Here is a 12454-nt window from a genome sequence, read left to right as displayed (position 1 = left end):
ATTTACTGTATAAACTAAAAAATGTATCTTTCCTGTGAATCGCTGAACTAATATTTTGTTGTATAACCACTATGTTTGAGAACTGCGTCTGTGTTGCATGGAGTCAACCAACTTATTCCAGCCCAAAACAATTGGACTATACATTCCACAATTTCTCTGCATTTCTTGGTTTTCCCTTAGAAACAGCATTTTTATTGTCAACCCACAGGTTTTCTATTGGATTATGGTCCAGGATTGGGCTGGCCACTCCATAACATCAATCTTGTTGGACTGGAACCAAGATCCTGCTCACTTGCTGGTGTGTTTGGGGTCGTTGTCTTGTTGAAAGACCCATTTCAAGGTCATTTGCTCTTCGGCATAAGACAACATGACCTTTTAAAGTATTTTGATGTATTCACACTGATCCATAATCCCTGGTATGTGATAAATAGGCCCTACCACCATAGCATGAGAAACATCCCCGTATCATGATGCGTCACCATGCTTCACTGTTTTCACAGTGTATTGTGGCTTCAATTCAGTTTTGGGGGGTCATCTGACAAACAGCGCCCCTCGTCCCAAAATGAACAATCTTGCTTTTATCAGTTCACAGAATTTTGTTCCATTTCTCTTTAGTCCAGTCAATGTGTTCTTTGGCAGATTGTAACCTCCTCAGTATGTCTCTCTCTCTCTCTCTCTCTCTCTCTCTCTTCCTCTCTCTCTCTCTTCAACAGTGGGGATTTGTGGGGCTTCTTGCGCAGCTCAGCTTCACATAATTTTTACAGTACTCACAGGTGCCTTTAGACTTTCTTTGTTCACCCTCTGGAGCTGATTCTTTGCCATTCTGTCTATTCTTCAAATCATTTGAATGACTGTTTTCTGTTTTCTCCAGGTCTTTCTGGTTTTGTTTGCATTTTAAAGCATTTGAGATCATTTTAGCTGATCAGTCTGTCATCCAATCAAAATTTTAATCAAAGTCCACAGTTCTTCTGAACAAGGTCTGGAAGGGCCCCATTTTACTCAAGTCTTCAGAGAAAAAGACACAACAAACAGCATGTACATTTGCTGCTTTTGTCCTTAAGAGTCGCCTGTTTGACACCTGTTTTTCACAGAAAGAAACATGGCAACACTATTGTTTTTAACAACTTATTCCTTTTTTCTTCACTTTCTGTAAAGTAATAACAATTTTGATATATTTTTTCTTCATGTTTTGAGTGTATATGGAAATAAAAGCTATTATAAGGAGTTTGAGCTTTATTCACTTTATAAACAACTGTTATTATTTTGAACACGATGTAGCTCCACTAGGCACTGAGACCACTGCTGGTGTATTGTAGTTGTTACTTCATGTTATATAATTCATAAAGGAGAGAAGCTATTTGTTCTGATTGTAATAAAGCTATTGGACAAAAGAACAATCCGTTTGTGGTTTTTCATGTTAAGAAGACCATATTTTTCAGATGAGTTTTTTAATTTTTTTTCTTATTTTTTAACTAGTGTGAGAAATCCTGCGGCTGTCAATCACTTCCGGAAATCTACATCCAAAACTAAACCTCTGATCCACATGTGATAATGCATCCTTAATTAAGGGGGAATAAAAGATGACGAAGCAAAAATTATTTTGTTTTTAAGAAAAGTTTTACTGGGATACCACACTTTTGAACAAAGGGACCTTTTTTTTCTTTCTCGATTTGGATGAAACTTTATTTGGACTTATTTGAAACGATAAGAACAGCTCTTAAGAACAACAAGAAAATTAACAGTGCCTTTATCTTTTACAAATGTACAATAAAACAGTTTTCAAATGTTTAATTGCATTGCACGTTCTCACATATGGTCAGTTCAGTGAGTTACAGAAGCGGTTACTTGCAGTTTACACTTACTACTACACACAAAAACAATTAGATCACTAAAGCAGTGTTTCTTATAAAGATTTCTGATGTTCACCGATCCGGATCACCTCAAAAATGCAGTGGATTCTTCCATGGTCTAATATCTATCTGTGGTGCACATTTGGTGACAATCTGAAATATTTTTGACATAATACTTCAAAGCCTATATAAAGTGGAACTTGATCCAGATCGGGATCCAGATCACCTGCAAACTTTAATGGGCTCTTCCATGTCCTATCTGTGTCCATATCTATCTGGTGAAAATCCATGCAGGAGTTTTGACGTAATCCTGCTACCAGACAGACAAATATAGACAGCGATAATTTTATCATGCCCTTGGTAAACGTAATAAATAATGCACGAGGTTTTCAAACATTTCACTGCATCACCTCACATATGATTGAATATTCAGTGAGTGAAAGAAGCAGTTTGCTCTCGTTTTGTGCTTACTATAGTGACATTGTTAGCTGTGCTCCTTATAAATACATAATGCATCAATTCAATTAATTTTGTTTCTTATTGCATGAAGTGGAAAATGCAAATTATGTCCATTTTATTTTTCTCTCTCAAAGACATTTTTGGAAATTTTACGAGTGTGACTTTGGGGAGCTGCTGTTTTTGCTTCAGTTCACCACAGTGGGTCTGGTACTGATTCCTGTGTTTTGGCACAATGTTTATGCTGGATGTCTTTCCTGATGTAACTGCAGGTGACTTTGTGCACACAGATACCATCCCAATTCCAATGACGGGACATTGTGTGAAATGTAAATAAAAACAATACAATGATTTGCAAATCCTCTTGAACCTATATTCAGTTGAATACACCACAAAGACAAGATATTTAATGTTCAAACTGATAACTTTATTGTTTTTGTGCAAATATTTGCTCACTTTGAAATGGATGCTTGCAACATGTTTCAAAAAAGCTGGGACAGTGGTATGTTTACCACTGTGTTACATCACCTTTCCTTCTAACAACACTCAATAAGCATTTGGGAACTGAGGACACTAATTGTGAGTCTCATGATTAAGCATAATAGGAGCATCCCCAAAAGGCTCAGCCATTCACAAGCAAAGATGGGGTGAGAATCACCACTTTGTGAACAAGAACAATGTTTCTCAATGTGCAATTGCAGGGAATTAGGGATTCCATCATCTACAGTCCATAATATAATCAGATGATTCAGAGAATCTGGAGAACTTTCTACACGTAAGCAGTAAGGCAGAAAACCAACACTGAATGCCCATGACCTTTGATCCCTCAGGCGGCACTGCATTAAAAACCAACATCATTGTGCAAAGGATCTTACCGCGTGGGCTCAGGAACACTTCAGAAAACCATTGTCAAATACTTGCACAAAAACAATAAAGTTTATCAGTTTGAACATTAAATATCTTGTCTTTGTGGTGTATTCAATTGAATATAGGTGGAAGAGGATTTGAAAATCATTGTATTCTGTTTTTAATTTACATTTTACACCATGTCCCAACTTCATTGGAATTGGGGTTGTATATTCAACTTCAAAAAGGAAATTTCTAAAAGGATGAGTGTGTGTATGATCACGTGTACAAATGAATGTCACAGCAAGTTAAACCTGGTGTGATGTCAATTTCAATTTATTTTCATTTACACTCAACAAAAATATAAATGCAACACTTTTGGTTTTGCTCCCATTTTGTATGAGATGAACTCAAAGATCTAAAACTTTTTCCACATACACAATATCACCATTTCCCTCAAATATTGTTCACAAACCAGACTAAATCTGTGATAGTGAGCACTTCTCCTTTGCTGAAATAATCCATCCCACCTCACAGGTGTGCCATATCAAGATGCTGATTAGACACCATGATTAGTGCACAGGTGTGCCTTAGACTGCCCACAATAAAAGGCCACTCTGAAAGGTTCAGTTTTGTTTTATTGGGGGGGGGGATACCAGTCAGTATCTGGTGTGACCACCATTTGCCTCATGCAGTGCACATCTCCTTCGCATAGAGTTGATCAGGTTGTCAATTGTGGCCTGTGGAATGTTGGTCCACTCCTCTTCAATGGCTGTGCGAAGCTGCTGGATATTGGCAGGAACTGGTACACGCTGTCATATACGTCGGTCCAGAGCATCCCAAACATGCTCAATGGGTGACATGTCCGGTGAGTATGCCGGCCATGCAAGAACTGGGACGTTTTCAGCTTCCAAGAATTGTGTACAGATCCTTGCAACATGGGGCTGTGCATTATCCTGCTGCAACATGAGGTGATGTTCTTGGATTTATGGCACTACAATGGGCCTCAGGATCTCGTCACGGTATCTCTGTGCATTCAAAATGCCATCAATAAAATGCACCTGTGTTCTTCGTCCATAACAGACGCCTGCCCATACCATAACCCCACCACCACCATGGGCCACTCGATCCACAACATTGACATCAGAAAACCGCTCACCCACATGACGCCACACACGCTGTCTGCCATCTGCCCTGGACAGTGTGAACCGGGATTCATTCGTGAAGAGAACACCTCTCCAGCGTGTCAAACGCCAGCGAATGTGAGCATTTGCCCACTCAAGTCGGTTACAACGATGAACTGGAGTCAGGTCGAGACCCCGATGAGGACGACAAGCATGCAGATGAGCTTCCCTGAGATGGTTTCTGACAGTTTGTGCAGAAAGTCTTTGGTTATGCAAACCGATTGTTTCAGCAGCTGTCCGAGTGGCTGGTCTCAGACGATCTTGGAGGTGAACATGCTGGATGTGGAGGTCCTGGGCTGGTGTGGTTACACGTGGTCTGCGGTTGTGAGGCTGGTTGGATGTACTGCCAAATTCTCTGAAACGACTTTGGAGACGGCTTATGGTAGAGACATGAACATTCAATACACGAGCAACAGCTCTGGTTGACATTCCTGCTGTCAGCATGCCAATTGCACGCTCCCTCAAATCTTGCGACATCTGTGGCATTGTGCTGTGTGATAAAACTGCACCTTTCAGAGTGGCCTTTTATTGTGGGCAGTCTAAGGCACACCTGTGCACTAATCATGGTGTCTAATCAGCATCTTGATATGGCACACCTGTGAGGTGGGATGGATTATCTCAGCAAAGGAGAAGTGCTCACTATCACAGATTTAGACTGGTTTGTGAAGAATATTTGAGGGAAATGGTGATACTGTGTATGTGGAAAAAGTTTTAGATCTTTGAGTTCATCTCATACAAAATGGGAGCAAAACCAAAACTGTTGCGTTTATATTTTTGTTGAGTGTATATAGCACCAAATCACAACAGAGTTGTCTCAATGCGCTTCACAGAAGTAACGTCTAACAACTGTAAGGTCAGAGCAACAGTGGTAAGGAAAAACCCTCTGAGGAAGAAACCTCAAGCAGACCAGACTCAAAGGGGTGACCCTCTGCTTGGGCCATGCTACAGACATAAATTACAGAACAATTCACAGAAGAAATTCACAAAATGAATATACAGGAAATGCTGTTGGTGCACAGGACAGGAGGGTCGCCAACACGAATACAATTCCCATCTCTGAATGGAGCTGCACCTTAAACAGAGAAAAAAACAGAATCAGACATCAGAGAGACAAGAAATACAGTATAATTTGCCAGCATTAAACAACAAGAAAAACAGGAAATACTAAGGTGATCGCCGGCCACTAGCCCTAAGTTTCACTAAAAGACCCAGAATTTAGGTAAAGTTGAGGCAACGGCGCGCTCTGTTTCCTAATAAAATTCATTTAAAAGGGTAAAAAGCATAAAACAAAACTATGCCAGTATGCTTGCCATACGAAAGGGAAAATAAGTGCGTCTTAAGTCTAGACTTGAAAGTCTCCACAGAATCTGACTGTTTTATTGACATGGAGATCATTCCACAGGGGTACAATAAGAGAAAGCTCTATGACCTGCAGACTTCTTATTCACCCTAGGGACACAAAGTAGTCCTGCACCCTGAGAACGCAAAGCCCGGGCCGGTACGTAAGGTTTAATTAGGTCAACTAGGTAGGGAGGTGCCAGTCCTTGAACAGTTTTATAGACTAGTAGCAGAACCTTAAAATCTGATCTCACTGGGACAGGAAGCCAGTGAAGGGATGCCAAAATGGGTGTAATATGGTCGAACTTTCTGCTTCCTGTCAAACGTCTGGCTGCAGCATTTTGAATCAGTTGGAGAGCCCTAATGCTAGACTGTAGTAAACCAGAAAATAGAACATTGCAGTGGTCCAGTCTAGAAGAGATAAACACATGAATCAGGGTCTCAGCATCAGCCATAGACAGGATGGGACGAATCTTCGCTATATTTCGCAAGTGGAAGAAAGCAGTCCTAGTAGTAATATTTATAATGTGGAGGTCAAAGGACAATGTAGGATCAAAAACTACCCCAAGGTTCCTCACTTTGTCAGTGTGAGGTATGTCACACGAGCCTCGGCTAAGCCAGCATTAAACAACAAGAAAAACAGGAAATGCTAAGGTGATCGCCGGCCACTAGCCCTACGCTTCACTAAAAGACCCAGAATTATTTGTTGAGCGCTGGTCAAATTGATGCCGATGTCTCACTGGACCAAGAACCATCATTTCAGTCTTATCAGAGTTTAAAAGTAGGACGTTTCTAGACATCCAACTTCTCACTGATGCAAGGTAATCTTCTAAGGATTTTATGTGAACGAGATTACCAGCAGTTATCGGCATGTATTGCTGAGTATCATCAGCATAGCAGTGAAAGGTAATCTCAAAACGCTGCAATATGTGCCCAAGGGGTGCTATATAAAGGGAGAAAAACAGGGGGCCTAAGACAGACCCCTTTGGAACCCCAAATTTCATGTCACTAAGGTTAGAGGTAGTGTTACTGTACAAAACACAGTGAGAACAACTGGTCAAGTATGACATCAGCCATGCAAGTGCACTCCCAGTAATCCCAAAATGATTTTCCAGCCTATCAAGTAGAATATGATGATCCACTGTATCAAATGCAGCATTGAGATCTAACTGCACAAGAACCGTAGTGGTGTCCGAATCCATTGTAAGCAGAAGATCATTCACCACTTTAGTGAGAGCCGTCTCTGTGGAATGATATTTTCTAAAAGCAGACTGCAGTGGCTCAAAGAGATTATTCTCAGTAAGATAGTCCACGAGTCCACCACTTGTTCCAGAATTTTAGAGCAAAATGATAGATTTGATATCGGCCGATAGTTTTTCAATACACTAGGGTCAAAATTAGGTTTCTTAAGTAATGGTTTAATTATGCAGATTTGAAACATTTAGGAACAGATCCAGAAGTTAAAGAAAGATTAATCATTTCCAGTACAGTCGGCCCAAGAGTGGGCCACAGGTCCTTAAACAGTTTTGTTGGTATAGGATCAAATAAACAGGTTGTGCTTTTTGTTGATGTTACGAGTTTTGTAATGTGCCTAGTGGAAATCAGTTCATGACTTTAGCAGAGCACAATCTGCCTTAATGTGCCCACGCTTATGACAATAGTGACACACCCGATCACTATCACACAAAACAGAGTTTTTTACATCCCCCCGTTTCACCCAACTGGACTGACCAGAGCCCTCCGAGTGCCCCTCTCTTGGCATACTGGAACCAAGACTCAGGTTTGGAGTCACATTTTGTGAGAAAGACCTATGAGTCAAAGCTGAGTGAAGCTGACACCCCACCCACGTGAAAAATTCCAGCAAATAGATTAAATCGTTAGTGCTCCGTTTGTGCTGGTTTGTGCCGTTAAAACTGTCGTTTGTGCTGCTTTTGTTTCTGAGATATTAAGAATTATTTTTTAGGTCATCCAAAGGTCACGCATCCCCCCATCCTGCTCCAAAACAAACCAGGGTGGTCTACTTTTTTAGTGCTCCGTTTGTGCCATTAAAACTGTTGTTTGTGCTGCTTTTGTTTCTGAGATATTATGAATTATAATTTCGACCGATGACGTCACCATCCCCCCATCCTGCTTGTCGTGGTTCGATTTTAGTCTTCTCAGGATGTCGTCTTTTAGATAACACAAACTAATTGCAAGTGATATGCTAGAAAAGGACACAACACTTTAGAATAATTCAGCCTTAAGCAAGATAAAATGCACAGAGTTTTTAAGTTTATTTAAGCCTTCGACACAGAGCTTAGACAAACTGAGTCCTCTAGAGAGACTGAATATGTGACAACCGCGCTCATCTATTTATTGGAGACCCGTGGGCATCGCTCCTCCTTCGACTTTTTATTTATTTCATTCCCAAGACATGGTTTTCTATTGGAAGTGTCCTCTAGTGAACCCTAAGCAGGTGTTAGGCCATTATTTCAATGTGACAAACGCTCCCATTAAAACGTGAAGGATTTACAACTGATTTTTTTAAAAGACCTTCAGCCACAGGTGCAGCTGGCCCGAGGCCCCTGCACGTGGCCTGCGGGAAAGCACCTAAAAGGCCTTGGAAAGCCCCTGACAGACTGAATGACTAATAGAGCCCTTTTTTGGGGGGTTGAACACCTGCTAGTTCAACCAGAGGACATACAGTTCGGATCAGGACACTTGATAGTTCATCATAGTTCAAATAAGGACCTAAAAATTCTTCTACAGTCCCTCCTCTGGGACTCGAAAGAGTCCCATTACATCAACTATACTCTTGGGTTGTTTACTGACAAGACATCTTCATTTGTGCATTGCAATAATAAAAAAAGAAAAACACATCACTCGACTTACTGATAACTCTGGTGCGGATATGAATATCAGTGATACTTCACACGGTAAATATATTGAAGTGCAGGTGAACCTACATACTAAGGCACAAGGTGATCAATTAGCTGGATTATATCAACGCAAGGTGACATTCAAACATTGAGTTTTGGTGTAATTCAAGGCACTTAAAATGGCCATATAAAACAAGTTACAGCAACCTCTTAATCATGGCAAAGTAAAGGCTTTACATTGACATCAGTGCAACCAATCATCTTCTGGCATCTATTGTCTCACTCAACCAGAGGCTCCAACCCATTATACTTGGTTCTACATATTATTTTGTTAAAGCGTCACACATTTATTACTTAAATGCATCAAATAACCCCTACGTTACCACTATTTAGTCGACCAATCAAGAAACTATTCTAAGGTTAGCTCAGCTATGTCTAGTTAAATGATAAACACAATAAATGGTTTCCCTTCATGTCCGTCCTTAAGTCATTTGCCTTAGTCAATCATATAATGGTTTTCATTATAGGCCATTTCTCAACATTCTCCACTTTGTTTTTCTTCTTTTTCAGCTTGTTTTCTAATGCCCTTTTTGGCCAGACGCCAAATTTAGGCGATGCATGTCTCTTGGGGCATGCTATAATTTAAGAAAAAGGGGTCCCTATGGTGCATCTTTACTACTAAATCTCCAAACACGCCGTGTAAGGGTCCCCTTTTTATAACTTTGCAATGTGATATCTATGTGTACGCATTTAGCTTTATCTGTGTTACGCAGATGATGGTAAGGACAGACATTTACCCAACCTTCGTTACTAACATATATCCTTCTTTGTTTTTATTTACACTCAGATTTCTGAAACCAGTCCGCAATTCAAACTCAAGAACCAAGATCATAGTCCGTGTTCAGTGCCATTACGTCAGTCCGCGCTCCTCAGCATTTACTCAGCGTCTGAAGTTTTGGGAGAAGTTGGGGAATATGGGGAGGTTGGCCTTTCAGGGGTAGTGGGGGATGGATCAGGAATTCTGGCTTTCAGACAGTCGTGCAGTTCTCTGATGGATCTTTCCAGCTCCTTGTGCTGCTTGGCCAGGTTGTACAGGGCCCCCAGAGAATTCTTGCCCACATTCAGGGTGGTGGTGGCCAGCCCTAGCTGTTCCCTTTCCATATGCTCCATCATGCTGGCTAGCATGTCCATACTAGACTGAAGACCACACAGTTGAGTATGGAGGCCCTCCTGAGCACAAGAGATGTTGGCATTGTCACGGTGTATCCTTAACAGGTATGCAGCTGTCTGACTCAGTTGTGGCATGATTTCCTCAAATAGCCCATGGGGAATGTGATTTGTGAGGGGCAGGAGCTGCTCCAAGGTTTTTGGAACAGACTCTTGTGGAAGACGAAGCTCTCGAACCAAGATTGCCATGTCCAGTGGGGTGACCATGACCAGATTAAGGTTGTGCAGTCCAGGGGACAGGAAGTACAAGGGGGAAGGCATTTCGTGTGTGGGGGGAGTATTGTTGATGTCGCACAGGCAAGTGGTTGGGACACTCTGGGCATTTAGCAGCCTGTACAAAGCTCCCCTCTGTCCTGGTGGGTGAGTTCGGCTAAGGTCCACCCCTGCTGATCCTCCTCCAGAGGTACTGGGCTGATCGGAATATCTCTCCTGCCTTGGGGGTGGAAAGCTGGGGACAGGTCCTAGCAGTGAATTGGGTCTAGGATGCACTCGGGCGGTTGCTGCATATGGCCGACCTTGGCTGCCTCCCCTGGAGGGTATCGTTGCCACTGGCACATGTGACTGTCTCCATGGCATCTGCGGAAGGGGTGTGTTCCTGAGTCCAAAGGGTCCTTCAGGTGATGGTGGAGTCCTCGGGCCGACTCTTGCTGCAGGCAGATTCTGTGAAGCCGTCATCGCCAGGTGCTGGAACGATGAAGATCCTTCTGTTGCCAATTGGTTTAGCTGCTGGATGGAAGGCGGCTGTGGCGACCAATCATGTCTCGACCATCCCTCCTGTATATCCTCTTCTCCAAACAGTTCTGAGAGTCCAATCAGACTTGATAGAGGCAGATCAGGCATAGGTCCCTGATCAGGGGAGTCTGGTCTCTCAGCCATACTCCTGTGTCCTAGTAATATACATATACGTTCATTATTACAGCTCCATGTCATTCTTTCAGATATTGTCTATCCTATCCCTCATTTTTGTGGGTGCATGTGTGTGAATGTAAATGTGCGTGCATGTCTTCTTCCTCGTCTACAATATCACCAAGCACGGTCCATCCCAGTCCTCCCTATCTGGGGTGTACGCCACAATATTAGGTAGCTGGGGGCTGTCGGGGAGGATAATTGGTATTTCATCCATTTCCATATATTCTGGTTCTCTGTCTGTTTCGTTTGTGCTTTCTTCTAGGGCTCAGATGGCTAACAGTGGGAGCTGTCCTACTGTGGATGAAATCAATTTACTGACCAGAAATTTTATCAAGGGAATACCACAACATATTACCAGCAAGACCGCCACCCCTGTTAGTGTCAAGATTACACCTATCTGATATAACCAGTCTTTCCATGATATCCACCCTCTCCTTAGAGCCCCAAACAGTGAAAATAGTGGGCCAATATTCATTCCATTCCCTACAATGTATCCAGAATCGTCAGTTTCATTTCTCCCTCCTATGGAGTTACTTAACAGTTCCTGTTGCATCTCTTCAAGTGTGATTAAGAGCTCTGTCAAATTTCCGTCTTCCCCTGTACGCATGGGAATAGCTGTGCAACATTCGGTGGCTTTGATCATAATACAAACTCCTTGTTCATCAGCCATCATCATCTCGATAGCTAATCTATTTTGCATTGTCATTAACGAGGTGGCGTGCAGTTGTTCGGTTAAGGTTCCTACTGCTGCCAATGTCCAGTTCAGGTATCTTTGCTGATTATACCACAAGTAATTAATCCACTGCACCTCCTGGAACCTAGAACGGATTTTTGGAGTAACCCCGAACAGAGCCAATGCCCATCCCCATTTATCCGCGTCTTCATCTGCTTTAACTCTGCTACTGTCTATGGCTTCTAATTGTCGGGGTGTCCCTTCTGGTATCCCGTTTCTTACTGTGATGTTGTAGTCTGTTTTAAACGTCATTATTCCTCTTTTCTTACGAAGTTTCTGTGGCATGGGTTGTATTGCATTTGGCATTTCAATTACTGTTATAGCGCCTGTGAGCATCACAGGAGCACAAAGGCCTTTCCAATTAGGGGACAGCGATGACAGGAGTTTCCTTTTTTGTCCGCATATCCAAAAGATGTCAGCCAAGGGTACCGTTCCCTTAGCTAAATTTGGAGTGGATACCCATGAAGCATGGGTGAGATTCACTCCAATTACAGACCCCCCTGTGGCCGGTACTATTTGTTCACACTGTATGCCTGCTGCTGGCAGGGTGTGACAGACGGTAATGTTCCATGCTGTTTTGGCCGGTTTGTATTCTTGCTGCTTTTGCATACACTGTATGTGGTGTTTTGGCTGGGTCGTCCCTACCTGCCAATCGCTTATGTATTGTGCTACTAATCCTTTAGCTATACAGAATGGGTGTATCATCCCTTTCTCTATTTTAATCATAGGTGGAACGGTTCCTTCTGTACTTAGGGGCACTGGACAAAGTTTACTGTCGGCAGCATATTTTTCATCACCTACTGCCATTTTCATAACACATTGTGTATAGCATTCTGCTTGGTCTGAGTTATGTTGGGGGCTCCTATAACAGTTGTTGATATCAGGTAGGGGTTTAGCCTGAGGTATCACACCTTTCCGGTGACAGGCTATGCAAGGCTTTTCACTGATCTGCCTAGCCGAAAATTTCAACCATTGGTAAAATAAATTGGTCTTCAACCCTTGTGTGCGGGCTAGGTCTGTACTGGGATCCCATCTCCCTAAGTGACTGCTTGT

The 12454-nt window shown here is 42.3% G+C and overlaps 1 protein-coding gene and 1 long non-coding RNA gene across 1 annotated transcript in view; one reads left to right on the top strand and one right to left on the bottom strand.

Annotated features, from left to right (window-relative positions):
* The window catches only part of LOC117527214 (gastrula zinc finger protein XlCGF57.1-like), a 208247-nt gene that overhangs the window by 83409 nt on the left and 112384 nt on the right, over positions 1-12454 (top strand).
* LOC117527217 overlaps positions 1-12454 on the bottom strand; it is a 129280-nt gene that overhangs the window by 37009 nt on the left and 79817 nt on the right. The window contains exon 2 of the long non-coding RNA XR_004565472.1: positions 799-807. This is a non-coding gene — a long non-coding RNA (uncharacterized LOC117527217). The remainder of the gene's footprint in view (positions 1-798; positions 808-12454) is intronic.

This window comes from Thalassophryne amazonica, chromosome 16 (genome assembly GCF_902500255.1).
Source record: "Thalassophryne amazonica chromosome 16, fThaAma1.1, whole genome shotgun sequence".
Taxonomy (NCBI): domain Eukaryota; kingdom Metazoa; phylum Chordata; class Actinopteri; order Batrachoidiformes; family Batrachoididae; genus Thalassophryne; species Thalassophryne amazonica.
Note: the sequence above shows the minus strand (reverse complement) of the source record. Positions and strands in the feature narration are given on the sequence as shown.